Source organism: Antechinus flavipes, chromosome 1 (assembly GCF_016432865.1).
Source record: "Antechinus flavipes isolate AdamAnt ecotype Samford, QLD, Australia chromosome 1, AdamAnt_v2, whole genome shotgun sequence".
NCBI lineage: Eukaryota > Metazoa > Chordata > Mammalia > Dasyuromorphia > Dasyuridae > Antechinus > Antechinus flavipes.
This window is the reverse complement of record NC_067398.1, coordinates 594,597,009-594,612,835: the sequence shown is the minus strand read 5'-3', so window position 1 is coordinate 594,612,835 and position 15,827 is coordinate 594,597,009.

The following is a 15,827-nucleotide window of genomic DNA, read 5'->3' as shown; positions in this document are numbered from 1 at the left end:
TCACCAAGTAATCTTGTTATTCAGTGTACAATATTCTCTTGGTTCTACTCACTAAACTTAGTAATTGTTCATGTAAGTCTCTCCAGGTCTTTCTAAAATCATCCTGATGATTGCTTTTTATAGAACAATAATATTCCATAACATATGTGTATGTATATATATATGTATGCATACACAGATACATACATATATACATGTATATAGATATATACATTTATCTATTTATTTATTTATCTTATTCAGGCATTCCCCAACTGATGGGTATCTACTCAGTTTCCAATTCTTTGCCTATATGAAAACAACTGCTACAATTTTTTTTTCTTTTTTTCCCTTTTTTCCTTTTTTATAATCTCTTTGGGATGCAGAACCAGTAGGGACACTACTGGATCAAAGAATGTGTGCTGTTTGATAGCCCTTTGACACCATAGCTCTAAATTGCTTTTCAGAATGCTTGGATTAGTTCACAACTCCATCAACAATCTATTACTGATTAGGCATAAAGAATGAGACTATAAATAAATTGGAAAAGCATACGATAGTTTACCTCTCAGACCTGTGGAAGAGGGAGGAATTTATGACCAAAGAAGAACTAGAGATCACTATTGACCACAAAATAGAAAATTTTGATTATATCATGATGCAATAAAAGTTTCATGTAATAAATAAATTCTTTCTATGATTTGCTGTTTTACCTATTCATTCTTCAGAAGTAAATAATTTAGTTTCCAATTAAATTTTAGTGTATTCCCCCCATCCCTTTATTACATGAAACTTTTATTGAATCATGATCTGAAAAAGATGCATTTACTACTTCTGTCTTTCTGCATTTGATTTTGAAATTTTTATGCCCAATACATGGTCAATTTTTTGTGTAGTTTTCAAATGCTATTCAGAAACATATTCCTTTTTTCCTCCAAATTTTCTCCAAATTTCTATAATTTCTAGCATTTTAAAAATTTTATTTACCTCCTTAATTTCTTTCACTTTATATATTTAATAGTTCAGTTTATATAGTTCTAATATATAGTACTAATAATACTTCTAATATTCTAATAGAGCCTGAAGTCTCCCCAGTAGTATAGTTTTTTTTTTTTTTAATTTCTTCTTGCAATTCTCTTAATTCCTCTAGGAATTTGGATGTTTTTCCACTTAGTGCATATATGTTTAGGACTATTATTGCTTCATTTTCTATGGTACCTTTTAGCAAGATGTAGTTTCCTTCTTTAAGTCTTTTAATTAGTTTTTTTTTTTTTCTTTTGCTTAATTTGAGGTCAGGATCACTACCTGTGCTTTTTTTTTTTTTTTACTTCAGCTGAAGCATAATAGATTCTGCTTCATACTTTTACTTTTAATCTCTATGTATCTCTCTGCTTCAAATGCGTTTCTTGTAAACTATATATTGTAGAATTCTGGCTTTTAATCCCCAACTGCTATTCCCTTCCATTTTATGGGCAAATTCATCTCATTTACATTCACATTTAAAATTACTAACTCTGTATTTCCCACTGTCCTATATTCCCCAAGTTATACTTTTTTTCTCTCCTTTTCTCCATTCCCTCCTAACTAATATTTTTCTTCTCACCACTATGTTTCTCAATCTGCTCTCCTTTTTTCAGCCTCTCCCCCTCTCTTATATTTTCCCCTTTTCACTTCTCTTCTCCCTTCTATTAGCTTCCCCCTTTTATTTCCCCTTTCACTTTTGACTTCCCTATAAGGTGAGACAGGTTTCTATTTTAAACTAAATAGTGTAACATTCCCTGATATTTGAGCCAAAATCTGGGGAGACTGAGGTTCAGATAATGCTCCCTCTCTCTCTTCTTTCTCTCAACTATAATAGGTCTTTTTATGCTTCTTCATATGATATAATTTATCTCATTTTACCTTTCCTTTTGTCTTCTTCGAGTTAAATTATACCTACACTCTCTAATAAATCTCTAATAAAGACACATTTCCCCAGAGTTACACATACCATCTTCCCATGTAGGAATGTAAATATTTTAACCTTTAAAAAACATTTTTTTGCTTCCCTTTATGCTTTTCTTGAGTTCTATATTTGAAGATCAAATTTTCTGTATATCTCTTGTCTTTTCATTGAAAATAATTAAAAATCCCCTATTTATTGAATATACATCTTTTTTCCCTGAAACATGATTCTTAGTTTTGCTGGGTAGTCAATTCTTGACAATAGTCCAAGCTCCTCTACCCTCTGGAATATCATATTCCGGCTCCTTCAATTCTTTAAAGTGGAAGCTGCTAGATCCTGGGTAATCCTGATTCTAATTCCTCATTAATTGAATTTTTTTCTGGTTGCTTGAAATATTTTCTAGCATTGATTTGATAATTCTGGAATTTAGCTACATTATTCCTTGGAGTTTCATTTTGGGGTCTTTTTCAGGGGTGATCAATGGATTGTTTCAATGGCTATTTAACTTTCTGATTCTACAATATTAGGGCAGTTTTCTTTGATGATTTTTTGAGAGATTTTTGTCTGAACTCTTTTTTTCAACATGGTTTTCAGGTAGTCCAATAATGCTTAGATTGTCTCTCCTGGATCTACTTTCCAGATGAGCACATTTTTTCTATTATTTTGTTTTGTTTTGTTTTGTTTAATTGATTCTTGAAGTCTTTTTGAGTCATTCACTTCCATTTGTTCAATGCTAATTTTTAGTAAATTATTTTCCTTAGCTTTTTTAACCTCCTTTTGTATTTTACCAAATGAACTTTTAAATGAACTCTTTTGTTCATTAGATTTTTTTTCTATTTCACCAATTTTATTTTTCAAGGAGTTGTTTTCTTTTTCCATTTTGTCAAATCCTTTTTTTAAGAATTGCTTTTCTTCAATTTCTGCATTTTATTTTCCAAATTCTCCTTCAAAGCCCTCATTTCCTTCCTCCACTTTTCTTCTAAATCTCTTTTAAGATTCCTTTTATGTTTTTTTTTTTTCCAAAAGAGCCTTTTAATTTGGAAAGCAACTTATATCACCCTTTGAGGTTTCATCTGGAGGCATTTTGACTTTAATGTCCTCAGGGTTTGAATCTGTTCCTTCCTGTCTTCAAAATAGCAATCTTATGTTCAGAGCTCTTTTTGCTTTTTTGCTCATTTTTAAAGATTGAGGTCTGCTTCTAGGAAAGGGAAAATTGTCCTAAGCCTCTTATATAGGGATATTTGGGTTTTATGATGTCCTGAAGCTAGTGGTGCTATTTGCTTTCTTTCTCTGCTGAATAGGCATGGCCAAGTTCCATTTGTTACATTGGGTTCAAGGCCTTACCATTTGTTTTCTATAATTGTGCTGAAGGTCTCATAGCTTTTCTGGTAATCCACTGGCTTCCAAACTAGGATGGAGTATCTACGCTGCTGTATTTTGACTAAGAGCCTCTCACTAGATTTCACATACACACACACACTCACACACATGCACACACACGCACACAGAAAGAGAGAGAAAAAAGAATTGAACATAGCATGTGTTGATTTAAATTCAAACTCTACTTATTTTTCTGGCTGCAGATGGCATTTTCTGTCCAAAGTCAATTAGGATTGCTTTGAATCACTGAAACACTGAGAAGAACCAAGTCATTCATACTTGATCATCACACATTCTTGCTGTTATTGTGTGCAATGTATTCCTGATTCTACTTGTTTCGCTCAGCATCAGTTTATGTAAATCTTTTTAGGTCTTTCTAAAATCAACTTATTCATATCTAATTTATACTTTAATATATTTAACATCTACTGGTCATCCTGCCATCTAGGGGAGGGGGTAGGGAGAAGAAGGGGAAAAATTGGAACAAAAGGTTTGGCAATTATCAATGCTGTAAAATTACCCATACATATAACTTGTAAATAAAAAGCTATTAAAAAAATAAAATCAGCTTATTCATCATTTTTATAGGACAAAAATATTCCATTACCTTCATATATTCTTATACATATATACTCTTATACACTATATACACAACTTGTTCATCTATTCCACAATTGTTGGCATGTACCTTATTTTCAAATTCTTTGATACCACAACATGGGCTGCTGTGAACATTTTTGCACATGTGAGTCCTATTCTGTCTTTTATGATTTACTTGGGATACAGAACCAGTAATGACACTGCTGGGTCAAAGAGTATGCATAGTTCCAGATTGTTCTCCAGAATGACTGGATCATTTCACAACTGCACCAACAATGCAATCCATTTCCCCACATTTCCTCCAACATTTATCATTAACTTTTACTGTCTTCTTAACCAATCTGAGAGGTGCAAAGTAGTATCTCAGAGTGGTTTTAATTTGCTTTTCTCTAAACAATTGTGATTTAGAGCATTTTTTTCATGTGATTATAGAAGGTTTTAATTTCATCATCTGAAAATTATCTGTTTATATCCTTTGACCACTTACCAATTGGGGAATGACTTGTATTCTTATAAATTTGACCCAGTTCTTTATATATTTTTAGAAATGAGATCTTTATCAGAAATACTGCCTTTAAATATTTTTTCCCAGCTTTGTACTTCCCTTTTAATCCTGTTTCTGTTGATTTTATTTGTGAAGAAACTGTTAAGTTTAATGTAATCAAAATTGTCCATTTTACCATTCATATTGTTCTCCAGTTCTTCTTTGGCTATAAATTCCTCTTTTCTCCAAAGATCTGATAGGAAAATTATTCCTTTTTCTCCCAATTTATTTATAGTATACTCAATTTTTATTGGGTATCCAATACCCAAATTTATATGCAAATCATGTATCCATTCTGACCTCGTTTTGGTATGGGGCATGAGATGTAAGTCTATACTGAGTTTCTGACATATTATTTTCCAGTGTTCCCAGCAATTTTTGTCATACAGTGAGTTCTGATTTCAGAAATTGGAATTTGGGGGCCTTATCAAATACTAGATTGCCTTGATTTTTATGTCTTGTGTATATAATCTATTTCATTGATCCACCACTCTCTTTCTTAGCCATTCCCAAATGGTTTTGATGACTGATGATTTATAACACAGTTTTAGGTTTGGTATTGCTAAGCCATCATACTTTGTATTTTTTTTTTCATTAGTTCTCTTGATATTCTTGACCTTTTGTTCTTCCAGTTGAATTTTGTTATTAATTTTTCTAATTTTATAAAATAATGTTTTGACAACTTGATTGGTATAGTACTGAACAAGCAGACCAATTTAGGCAGAATTGACATTTTTATTATATTAGCTTGGCCTATACATGAGCAATTGATGTTTTTCCAATTTTTTAGTTCTGCCTTTATTTGTGTGAGAACCATTTTGTAATTATGTTCCTATAGTTCTTGGGTTTGTCTTGGTAGATAGACCTCCAAATATTTTATTTTGTCTGCAGTAATTTTAATATGAACATTTCATTCTATCTCTTGCTGATGGGCTTTGTCAGTAATATATAGAAATGCTGATGATTTGTATGGGTTTATTTTATATCCTGAAATTTTGCTAAAGCTGTGATTTTGGGATCAGTAGATTTTTGGATGATTGTATGTCATCATATCATCTATAAAGAGTGATATCTTTATTTCCTCATTGCCTATTCTAATTTAATTTCTTTTTCTTTTCTTATTGCCAAAGCCAGCATTTCTAGTACAATGCTGAATAATAGTGGTAAAAAATGGGTATCCCTGTTTCCTCCTTGATCTTATTGGGAATGCATCCAGTTTCTCTCAATTACAAATAATGCTTGCTGTAGGTTTTAAATAGATACCGCTTATTATTTCAAGGAAAGCTCTCTTTATTCCTATGCTCTGTAGTGTTTTTAATAGGAATGGGTGCTGTATTTTGTAAAAAACTTTTTCTGCATCTTTTGAGATTATCATATAATTTCTCTTGATTTTGTTATTGGTATGGTCAAAATGGTAATTCTAAGAAAATGCAGGAAGAGCTAAGGTAAAGTCTTAAGTCTGCCATGTTGCCTCCACCCAAGGAAACATTTTTAATAAAAAAAATTACTATATTTTAATATCACTGATTTCTTCTGCATTCCTTTGTATTTTATGTTTGTGTTTAAAAACATATTCTGAGAAAATGCCTATAGTCATCTACAAGCAATGCCTTTTTCTCCTTTCTTCTCACTCTTTTAACTCTCTGTAGTCTGGTGTCTTTAAGTTTCATTTAAAACAGTGGTCTCCAAAGTTAACAGTAATCTCTTAGCCCTCATTTTTCTTAATTTCTTTTAAAACTTTAATACTACCAAGGGCCTTTTTTCTCATTAATATGTCTTGTTGTTTATATTTTCTTGACATTGCTGTCTCCTGAATCTCCTCCTACTTTTCTGACCACTCTTTTTTGTAATGGGCTGAGGCTTGAGTTGATGCACTGGCTCTGGCCATAACCCATGATGCATAACCCACCGGAAGGGCAATGTCCAGTGCGAGCAGCTCCACTATCTTTAGATAATCGCGAGGTGATGTGGAGAGACCCAGAAAATGGTGAATGGAAGGGACCAGATAGGCTAACTGCTTGGGGGAGAGGGTTTGCTTGTATCTCTACAGGTGGAGAAGGAATCAGATGGGTGCCAACAAGCCATATTCGCCTTGTCCATCACAGAGAGATGGAGCAGACCCTTGAAACGAAGGAGAAGACCCAAGAAACATCGGGCGGTTCTGTTGCTGATTGTGCTCACCATTGAAAGAGTGTGGCAGTTATGGCGTTTGACTCATGGACATAGAAAATTGTTGGACTTCAAAACCCTCAGAAATCATTGGATTCTCTGAGACATTAGATTGTTGTAGGACTTTAAATCCCTCAGGAATCATTGGATTCTTTGAGACATAAGACTTGAAAGCCCTCAGGAATCATTGGATTTTCTGAGAAATGATAAGACTGTTACAGGACTTCAAAATCTGCTGGAATCATTGGATTCCCTAAGACATAAAAAGACTTTTGCTGGACTTCAAAAACTTGAGGGGAATCATTGGATTTCCTGATATGTGAAGCAATGGACAATAGATTGGTTTTGGACTATCTCTTGGCTGCTGAAGAGGTGTATGTGTGACTGCTGTTTACATACTCTCCTTCTAGGACTTCTGGCAATCTTTTACATCATAATGTTGATTTATATTGTTTGTTATATTGTTACTTGGGTATATAATTCATGTTTGTTACACCACATCAAGCCTGCACTGACTGTGGGGAGAGTCATCACTAATAGCCTCTGCGTTGTTGCTATGTGCTATGTGCTATGTGTTCCCATGCTGATGGGTTTGTGCATAATAAGACCCTTGAACCCAGAAACCTGCTAGCAACCCCCACTTCCCTTTGGTGCTTTTCATCTCCCTTCCTGAGATGTCAGGGAGGGCGTGATTATCTCCTTTTTAGTGCTTTCACCTCCCTTCCTGAGAAGTCAGGGGGGTCATGATCACCTCCTTTTTGGTGCTTTCACCTCCTTTCCTGAGAAGTCAGGGAGGGTGTGATCACCTCGCCTTGGGAGCTTTGACCTCCCTGAGGAGTCAGGGATGGCATGATCACCTGTGTTCTAAAACAAAAGAAAGCGGGAGATGTAATGGGCTGAGGCTTGAGTTGATGCACTGAGGTCCCAAGCACATGAGGCTAAATAGTAATTGGACCATACTCTCTTAATATATAAGCTTGGAGAAAGAATGGCCCCCGCCCACTCTTTGTGCAAGTCCTGATGTGTTGTATAGGAAATGATGATTTTGGTGGGTGGAGGCAGGGGAGTGGAAAAGGAAGGGGAAGGAGAGACTTTTGGGATTGCTATTGCGACGGTTGGCTCAGCTCAGATCGCTCTCTGTTAGCTGACTTTCTGTCGCAGCTGCCCATATTGCTATCGCAATCTTTATTCACCTCTTCACCTTAATAAATATTGAAGATTTCCCCCTTAACCTGAATTCCTGACTCCGGCTGATTTTAAATACGCGGTCATTACATTTGGCGTCCAACGTGGGGCAGCCCCGGCTCTCTCGGTCCAAGCGCAAGTCGCTCAGGATGATTGTTCTGGTCTTGGTCGTCTTTTCTCTGTGCTTCTTCCCTTTCCACATCACCCATAAGCTCTACTACGCCTTCCGATCTCTGGACACGAACTGTTATTCCCTTAATGCCATCAACTCAAGCCTCAGCCCATTACACTTTTTTTTGTGTGTGTGTGATCTTTCATCTGTTTCACATCCAACCTTTTGTGTATAACAAGAATCTTTCCCTGTACTTCTTCTCTGACTTTTATTTACTATTTCCCTTGGAAATCCTGTCATGCCCTATGGATTCAATTACCATTTCTTTGCAGATGATTTTATCTCCTTATCTGCAGTTTCACATTTTCAACATTTGTATTGGACATCCCAAACTAGACATTCCATTGATTGTTTAAACTCAATTATCTCCAAAACTGAACCCATTATCTTTCTACTAAAATCCCCCCCTCTTGCTAATTTCCCTATTACTTTTGAGTATTCCCTGCTATTCAAACTCACATCCACAATTTCATTGTGAACTCATCACTTTTCCTTTCCTCCTCTATGTAATCTGTCACCATATCCTAGTTATTCTATTTTTTAACATCTTTCATATATGTCACCTTTAAAAAAAACACCCTGACCCTACTTTCATCCTGGTATCTTTATATGCCCAGTCTACTGCAAGATCCTGTTGGTTTGTCTCCCTATCTCAGATCTCTACATTATAGTTTATCCTCCAAATGAATACCAACCCCTGATTTGACCATATTATCCCCTATTCAATAAACTCCAGTGGATCCTTATTAGAAGAAAAAAAAAACATCTTTTTTGTTCTTTAAAGACCCTTCATTACTTGACCCCTTCTTAGCTTTCTAATCTTATATCTTATTCTTTTTCAGGTAATCTAATGACATAGATATTATTTCTGTTCTTCCCCCCCATAAAAAACAATTTACATATGAAATTTTATTCACTGTATCTCAGGTCTGGAATTCTCTCCTCTTTTCTCTTGACTTTAGACTTCCCTAGCTTCCTTCAATTCTCAATTAAAATCTCACCTTCCATGAGAAGTCTTTTCTGATGCTGCTTTAATAATAGTGCCTTTCTTCTATAATTATAGACAATTTATTTCAATTTAATAATGTTTGTGCAGAGTTGTTTGCATGTAATCTCCTTTACTATATAGTATTATGAGCTTCTGAGAAGATTTTCACAGTGTTTGGAAGTAGGTACTTATGCTTCTAGATTTAACTTGACCAAAAAGATTAAGAATCCTTAATATAAGGCAGTAATAAAATTGCTAAATAATACATTCATTAGTAATTTTTCTAAAAACTTCCCTCCAAATTGTCATAAAAAATTCAATGATTAGTCTTTAAGTTACAACTATTCAGCTACTCATTAATTTACCTAATTGTAGTGAAGTTCAGCCTAAACACCCCATTTCCCCCCACAAGACTAACATGATAAATTATGACAAATACTTTGGTAGAATACAAATTCCTCATATTGCCAACTTTTCTTTGAATTTTTCTGTTCAGAGTCAATATTGGTTATAGTCCAAGGCCTGGCCCAATGCCTCCATTCCTTAGAAGACAAGCCCTGACTTTGGGCTAAAGAATGAGGGGGGCATTCCCTTCAGCAGATTCTTTCACAAGTTGCCTGTTCAAATTCTTTCACCTCATCTATTCTTTTATTTTTTTGTCTTATTTATTTAAAAATTATTTTTGTGTCAGGGATCAAAACAAACATTTTTGTAACAGTACAATTTTCTTTTTTCTTTTCTTTTCTTTTTCTTTTTCTTTTTTTTTTTTTTTTAAAGATTGCCTGGAACTGAAATCTACCCCATACACCTTGCTATTTTTTCTAACTACACAACAACATTATTATGTAAATTTCTTTTTTTTTTCATTTTTCCCTTCCTTCCCCTCCACTAAACACAACATATATTATATATATATAATATAATATATGTATATGTATATGTGTGTGTATATATATGTATATGTATGTGCATATATGTATGTGCATATATAATTAATTCTATATATACTTCTATTTATTACTTTCTTCTCTAGATATAGTGTCTCCTTTGTTTTTAATCTATGGAAGGATGATGGGAGAAGATAAGGTAATAGGGAAAGGGTTAAAAGAGAGGTTGAGAAAGAAAATAATAGATAAAAATAAGATGAAGGGAAATTCACAAGTAGTAATTGTAAATTTGAATGTGAATGGAATGTTTATAGCAGGTCTGTTTGATGGCAAAGAACTGAAATTATAGCAATCCTCATCAATTGGGGAATAGTTGAACAATTTGTGATGTACAGTAGTGATGGAATAACATTGTGCTGTAATCTTAGAATGGCAAGGAGAATCTTGTACAAAATGATGAAGAATAAAGTGAATAGAACCCAAGAGCAACATTGTTTCAAGATCTACTTTGAAATCACATTCTTTTAAACTTTTGTTAAGTGTTTATATATTTTGGAAGTGAAGCCCTTATTTGTTAAACAACCTTTAAGTAAGCATCTACATGTTATTAAGTTTGGGAAATGTAAAGAAAGGCAAAAAAACCCTCTGATCTCAAGGAATTAATACTTTAAAGAAGATAATATATGAACAGCTCTATACATGTGTATATATGTATGCATGTATGTATGTATGTATGCATGCATGGACAAATTGGAGATAACCTAGGGAACAAAATTATCATTAGGAGGGATTAAGGAAGGCATTTTACAAAAGTCGAGATTTTAGGTGAGTTGCATATGCTATTTGTTTTTGTGTCAACTTTTCCTTGCTGCTCCCAATTGAAAGTTATTGGAAATTATATCCCCTACCACCCAGATACATGAGAAATATCAAAGAGCAAATCCTAAGGAGTTGAGAGTGCTAGAATAGGGATAAATTCCTAGCTGATCCAGGGCTGGGTTCCAGTGGCTGAGACTGGGGGCTGATCTTGGGTACTACACTGGCATGGCCAGCACCAGAACCACATGTTGGATTCCCACCTTGATGTCATAGACTTTTTTTCTGTTGAACTTTGAGGAAGTCTTTGGCTGAAAAATGTTTTACTGGTCTTTTGGGGTATTCTGAAGTTCTAAAATTTGTTTAGAGTCATTACATAAAGGTATTTGATGTGGTTTGAGGCGGCTGTTGGTAGAGTTCCTATCTTTAATCCTCCATCTTGGCTACCCCAAGTGTACACATTTATGGAACATGTATGGGGCATATGCATAAATACCTCTTCTGATCTAAGCAAAGTGGTCACTCATACTTGAAATGTTTTCCAAAGGGAAAAATTTTGAGTGAGGATTACAAGATACAAATGAGTTCCCTAAGGAAAAAACAAAACAAAACAAAACAAAATCCTAGCATCATATGGGATTTATAATTGATTTGTACCAAATATTTAAGGAACAATTAATCTTAATACAATGTAAACTTTTTGAAAAAAATGAGTAAAGCAGTCCTATAAATACTATTTATGACACAACTGTGATTTTAAGACATAAATTATGAAGGGTCAAAAATGGAAAAAAAAAGAGAACCATAGACCAATTTTCCTAAGAAATATTGATGTAAAATTTTAATAAAATGCTAACAAGGAAATTATATTATTGTAACACAAAGATTACACACTATGGCCAGGATGGGTTTATGTCAAAAATGCAGGACTACTTCATATTAATAAAACTATGAGCATTATTATAATATGTAAAAGAAAAAGAAAAAGAAACATTATTTTTCAATATAAGCTTTCCAAAGGAAAAAAAAAACGAAAAAAGAAAAAAAAAAGAATAATCATAGACAATGAGGAAATAAAATTATCATATTTTTCAGATGATATGGTGATATTCTTTGCAAATCCTAGAGCACCCACCAAAATTTTAGTCAATATAATTAACAACTTCAGCAAAGTTTCAGGATACAAAATAAACCCACACAATTCACCAGCATTTCTATGTATTTTCAACAAAACCCAACAGGAAGAGGAAAAAAAGAGAAATTCCATGTAAAACAACTGTAGACAGTATTAGTATTTAGGAGTCTACCTTCCAAAATGCATAGGAAGCATATTACCATTACTACAGAGAACTCTACATATTTTTTTTAAATCTAAATAATTGGAGAAATATTAATTACTTATGAATTGAAAGAACAAAATAACAATGTTACTACCAAATTTTATGTACTTATTTAGGACCATACTAATCAAACTATCAAATAATTAATATTTAGATCATAACAAAATTCTTCTTGAAAAATGAAACATAAGAATATCAAGAAACAGGGAATAGAGCCAAAATGGTAGGGAAAACACAGAAGCTCACCTGATTTCTCCCTCAAACCACTCACATGCCCTTAAACAATGCCATAAAACAGTTCCTGGGATAACAGAACCCACAAAAGGATGGGGTGAAATTCAACTTAGAACATTGGCAGGAAGGTTGGCTGACAATCGAGCACGGTATAGTAAAGACCTTGCTAGCACAGATCAAGCCCCAGCAAGATAGGAACAGACATCGGGAGTCAATGAAGCAGCTGGGGAAGCAGCTACTTCTAGAGCTCCAAATCCATAGATTATAAATCAAATTATAAATCAAAGGGACATTACAGGGATTTCTTTGCAGGCCTGTTACTTTCCTCATACTCAGATCTGGGTTGCAGTTTTAAATGGTAGTCCCAGGGTGAAAAGGAGCATAGTACACACTAGAGATTGTGGTTTCAGTGGAGTAGGAGCCCTCCTCACAGTTCTAGAACAGAAAAAAAAACTGTTTGTAGTCACTCACAGACTAGAGCACATGGCAGAGAATAGTAAACACCTCTTCTTAGGTCATACCACCTTGAAAGAAGTAAAAACTTGCAGATCCCTAAAATTATATCTGAAAACAGCTGTGCAAAATCAATGAAGTTTGGGACACTTGAGGTCTCTACCCTGGAAGCAGAATCCTCTTTGAACAAACAGGTACAAGTTTAAAAAAAAAAAAAAAGACGGGGAGGAAAAATGAACAAATGACAGAAAATATAATTCTGACAATAGAAAGTTACTATGATGACTAGGAAAATCAAAACATACACTTAGAAGATGATAACAAAGTCAAAGCTTTTGTATTCAAAGTCTCCAAGAAAAATAAGAATTGGGCTCAAGCCTTGAAAGAAGTCAAAAGGGATTTTGAAAATAATGTAAAGAGTTCGAGGAAAAATCAGGAAGAGAAACTAGACTGAAATTAATTTAATTAATTTAAATGTTGTAGAGCCACAAAAAAGATTTAGGATGTTCATATTAAATGTTCAGAGAGCTTGGAATATGGTATTCCCGAGGGCAGTGGAGCTAGGATTATAATCAGGAATCATCTATCCAATAAAACTGAGTATAATCCTTCAGAGAAAAAATGGATATTTTATGAAATAGAAGACTTTTAAGCATCCTTGATGAATATATCAAAATGGAATAGAAAATTTGATTTTCAAATATTAGAAGCAGGAGAAGCAAAAGAAAAGTAAATAGGAAAGGGAAATCATGAGATTTAATAAGGTAAAACAATTGAAATTCCTATAGGGAAAATGATACTTGTAACTCATCAGAACTTTTTCCTTATTTAGGTAGTTAATTGGAGAATATATAGATAGAAGGCACAGGTGAGAGTTGAATATTAGGGATGATATCTATAAAAATTAAGGAGTGAGAAGGAGGAATGTAACGAAGTAAATTATGTCACATAAAAGATGCAAAGCCCCCACTTTTAGAGTGTAGATGAAGATAGGAGAAGTATGAGAGAGTGAGGGAACATTATTGGCTCAAAGAGGGAATAAGATGCACAAAATTGACATATAGAAATCTATTTAACCATACAGAAATATAGGAAGGGAAAGGAATGAAACAAGGGAAAGGAGTGCTAAAAGGGAAAGCAAATTGGTGAAGGGGATCGTTGGAAGTAAAAAAAAAAAAATGAGGAGGAGCAGGTTAAAAAGAGAGAGAATAGCTCAAATAGAGCAGGAAAATAGGATGGTGAAAAATACAGTTAACAGTGAAAAAAATTGAAGTTGATCTAATAAAGAACTATTTTTTTCAATTGAGAACTACGTACAATTTATAAAAATAAGAGCCATTCTCCAATTGATTATTGGTCAAGTTTTCAAATCAAGTAATTAAGGCCTCTCAATGAGGGTGATGAGAGGGAGGAAAGGAGAGAATTTGGAACTCAATGTTTTAAAAACAATATTTAAAAAATTGCATGTCATTGGAGAAAATAAAAAATGAAATTTATTTTTCTCAGTAGTATTTTATATTTCCAAATACATATAAATATACTTTTCTACCTTCATTTTAAGTCTTTTTGTTCCAAATTAATGAGCATCCACTCAATAAAATACTAAATATTAAAAAATGAAAACAAAGAAAAAATACAAAAAGGAACCCCTCTGTCCCAAATGTGAGGGAAGAGGGTACAGCAGATCTAGGACTGCTATTTTTGTGCTTTCATACTACAATTCTTTGATCATCAAAATATTTTGGCACTGCAAAAGAAAATAGTGGATGCTCAATGAAAATGATTAGATACACAACTTATAGATGCAAATAACCAGAGTTATCTAATGTTTGATAAGCCCAAAGAGTCTGACTATTGAGATAAGAACTCTAATAAAAAGTGCTATAAAATTCGAGACTAATTTGGCAGATATAAATAATTATAGCAACTCTTGTGGTGAGAAAGAATTGGACATTCAGGTTATGCTCATTATTTGGAGAAATGGTTGAAAACTTATGGAATATAAATGTGATGTATACTTTTGTGCTATAAGAAACAAAGGCCATGGTTTCAGGAAAATCCAGGAGAAACTATATGAACTGAGGCAGAGTAAAGTGAGCAAAGCTAGGAAAATAATTTATCTTTCACTATTTCCCCCAGTTACATGTAAAACAATTTTTATATTAGTTTTTAAAATTTCGAATCCCAGATTTTCCTCACTTCCTATCTATGCTTCTCTTCCATTGAGAAGACCTACGTGAAACTGTGCAAAACATTTCCATAAAACTCATAGTGCAAAAAAAAAAAAAAGATTTCTTTTTGTTCTTCTCCCCCCAAAAAACAAACTTCATAAAAAAAAGAAAGTATGTTTCAGTCTGTATTCAGGTATAATCAGTTCTTTCTCTGGATATGGATACCATTTTTTATCATAAATCCTTCAGAGAAGTCTTGGACCATTGTCTTGATGAGAATAACAAAAGTCTTTCACAGCCAATCATACCACAATGTTGCCATTACTGTGCACCCAATAAATTTCATTTTGAGCTCATGAAGGACTTTTCAAGTTTTTCTATTATCATCCTGCTTATCATTTCTTATAATAATATTCCTTACCACATACCACATATTTCTCCAGTTATTCCCCAATTGATGGTCATCCCCTCAATTTCCAATTCTTTGCTTTAAGAAAAGAGCTGTTATAAATAGATTTTTATTTCCTTTTTTTTTAAAGTTATCTTTTGGGATTCATACTTAGTAGTGGTATCATTAGGTCAAAGGATATACATGATTTTATAACTGTTTGGGTATATCTTTTGATCATTTATCAATTGGGGAATTACTTATTTTTTATACATTTGACTCAGTTACATATAAATGGAGAAATGAGATTTTCATCAGAGAAATTTGCTTCAAAATGTTTCTATAATTACTATTGTTAACAGTATCTCCTTCGCTTATTCTATTCTCTTTCTTTTATCCTGTCCTTTCTCAAAAGGGTTTTGCATCTGACCAGCGCTTTCCCAATGTGCCTCTTCTTTTATTACCCTGCTCCCTTTTCATATAGAAGAATTATTTACAGAGTAATAACAATATTTTAAAATAATCAACTGTAAAACAAAAAAAAATCTCCAAAAAACTACGTAATCTTAATTAACA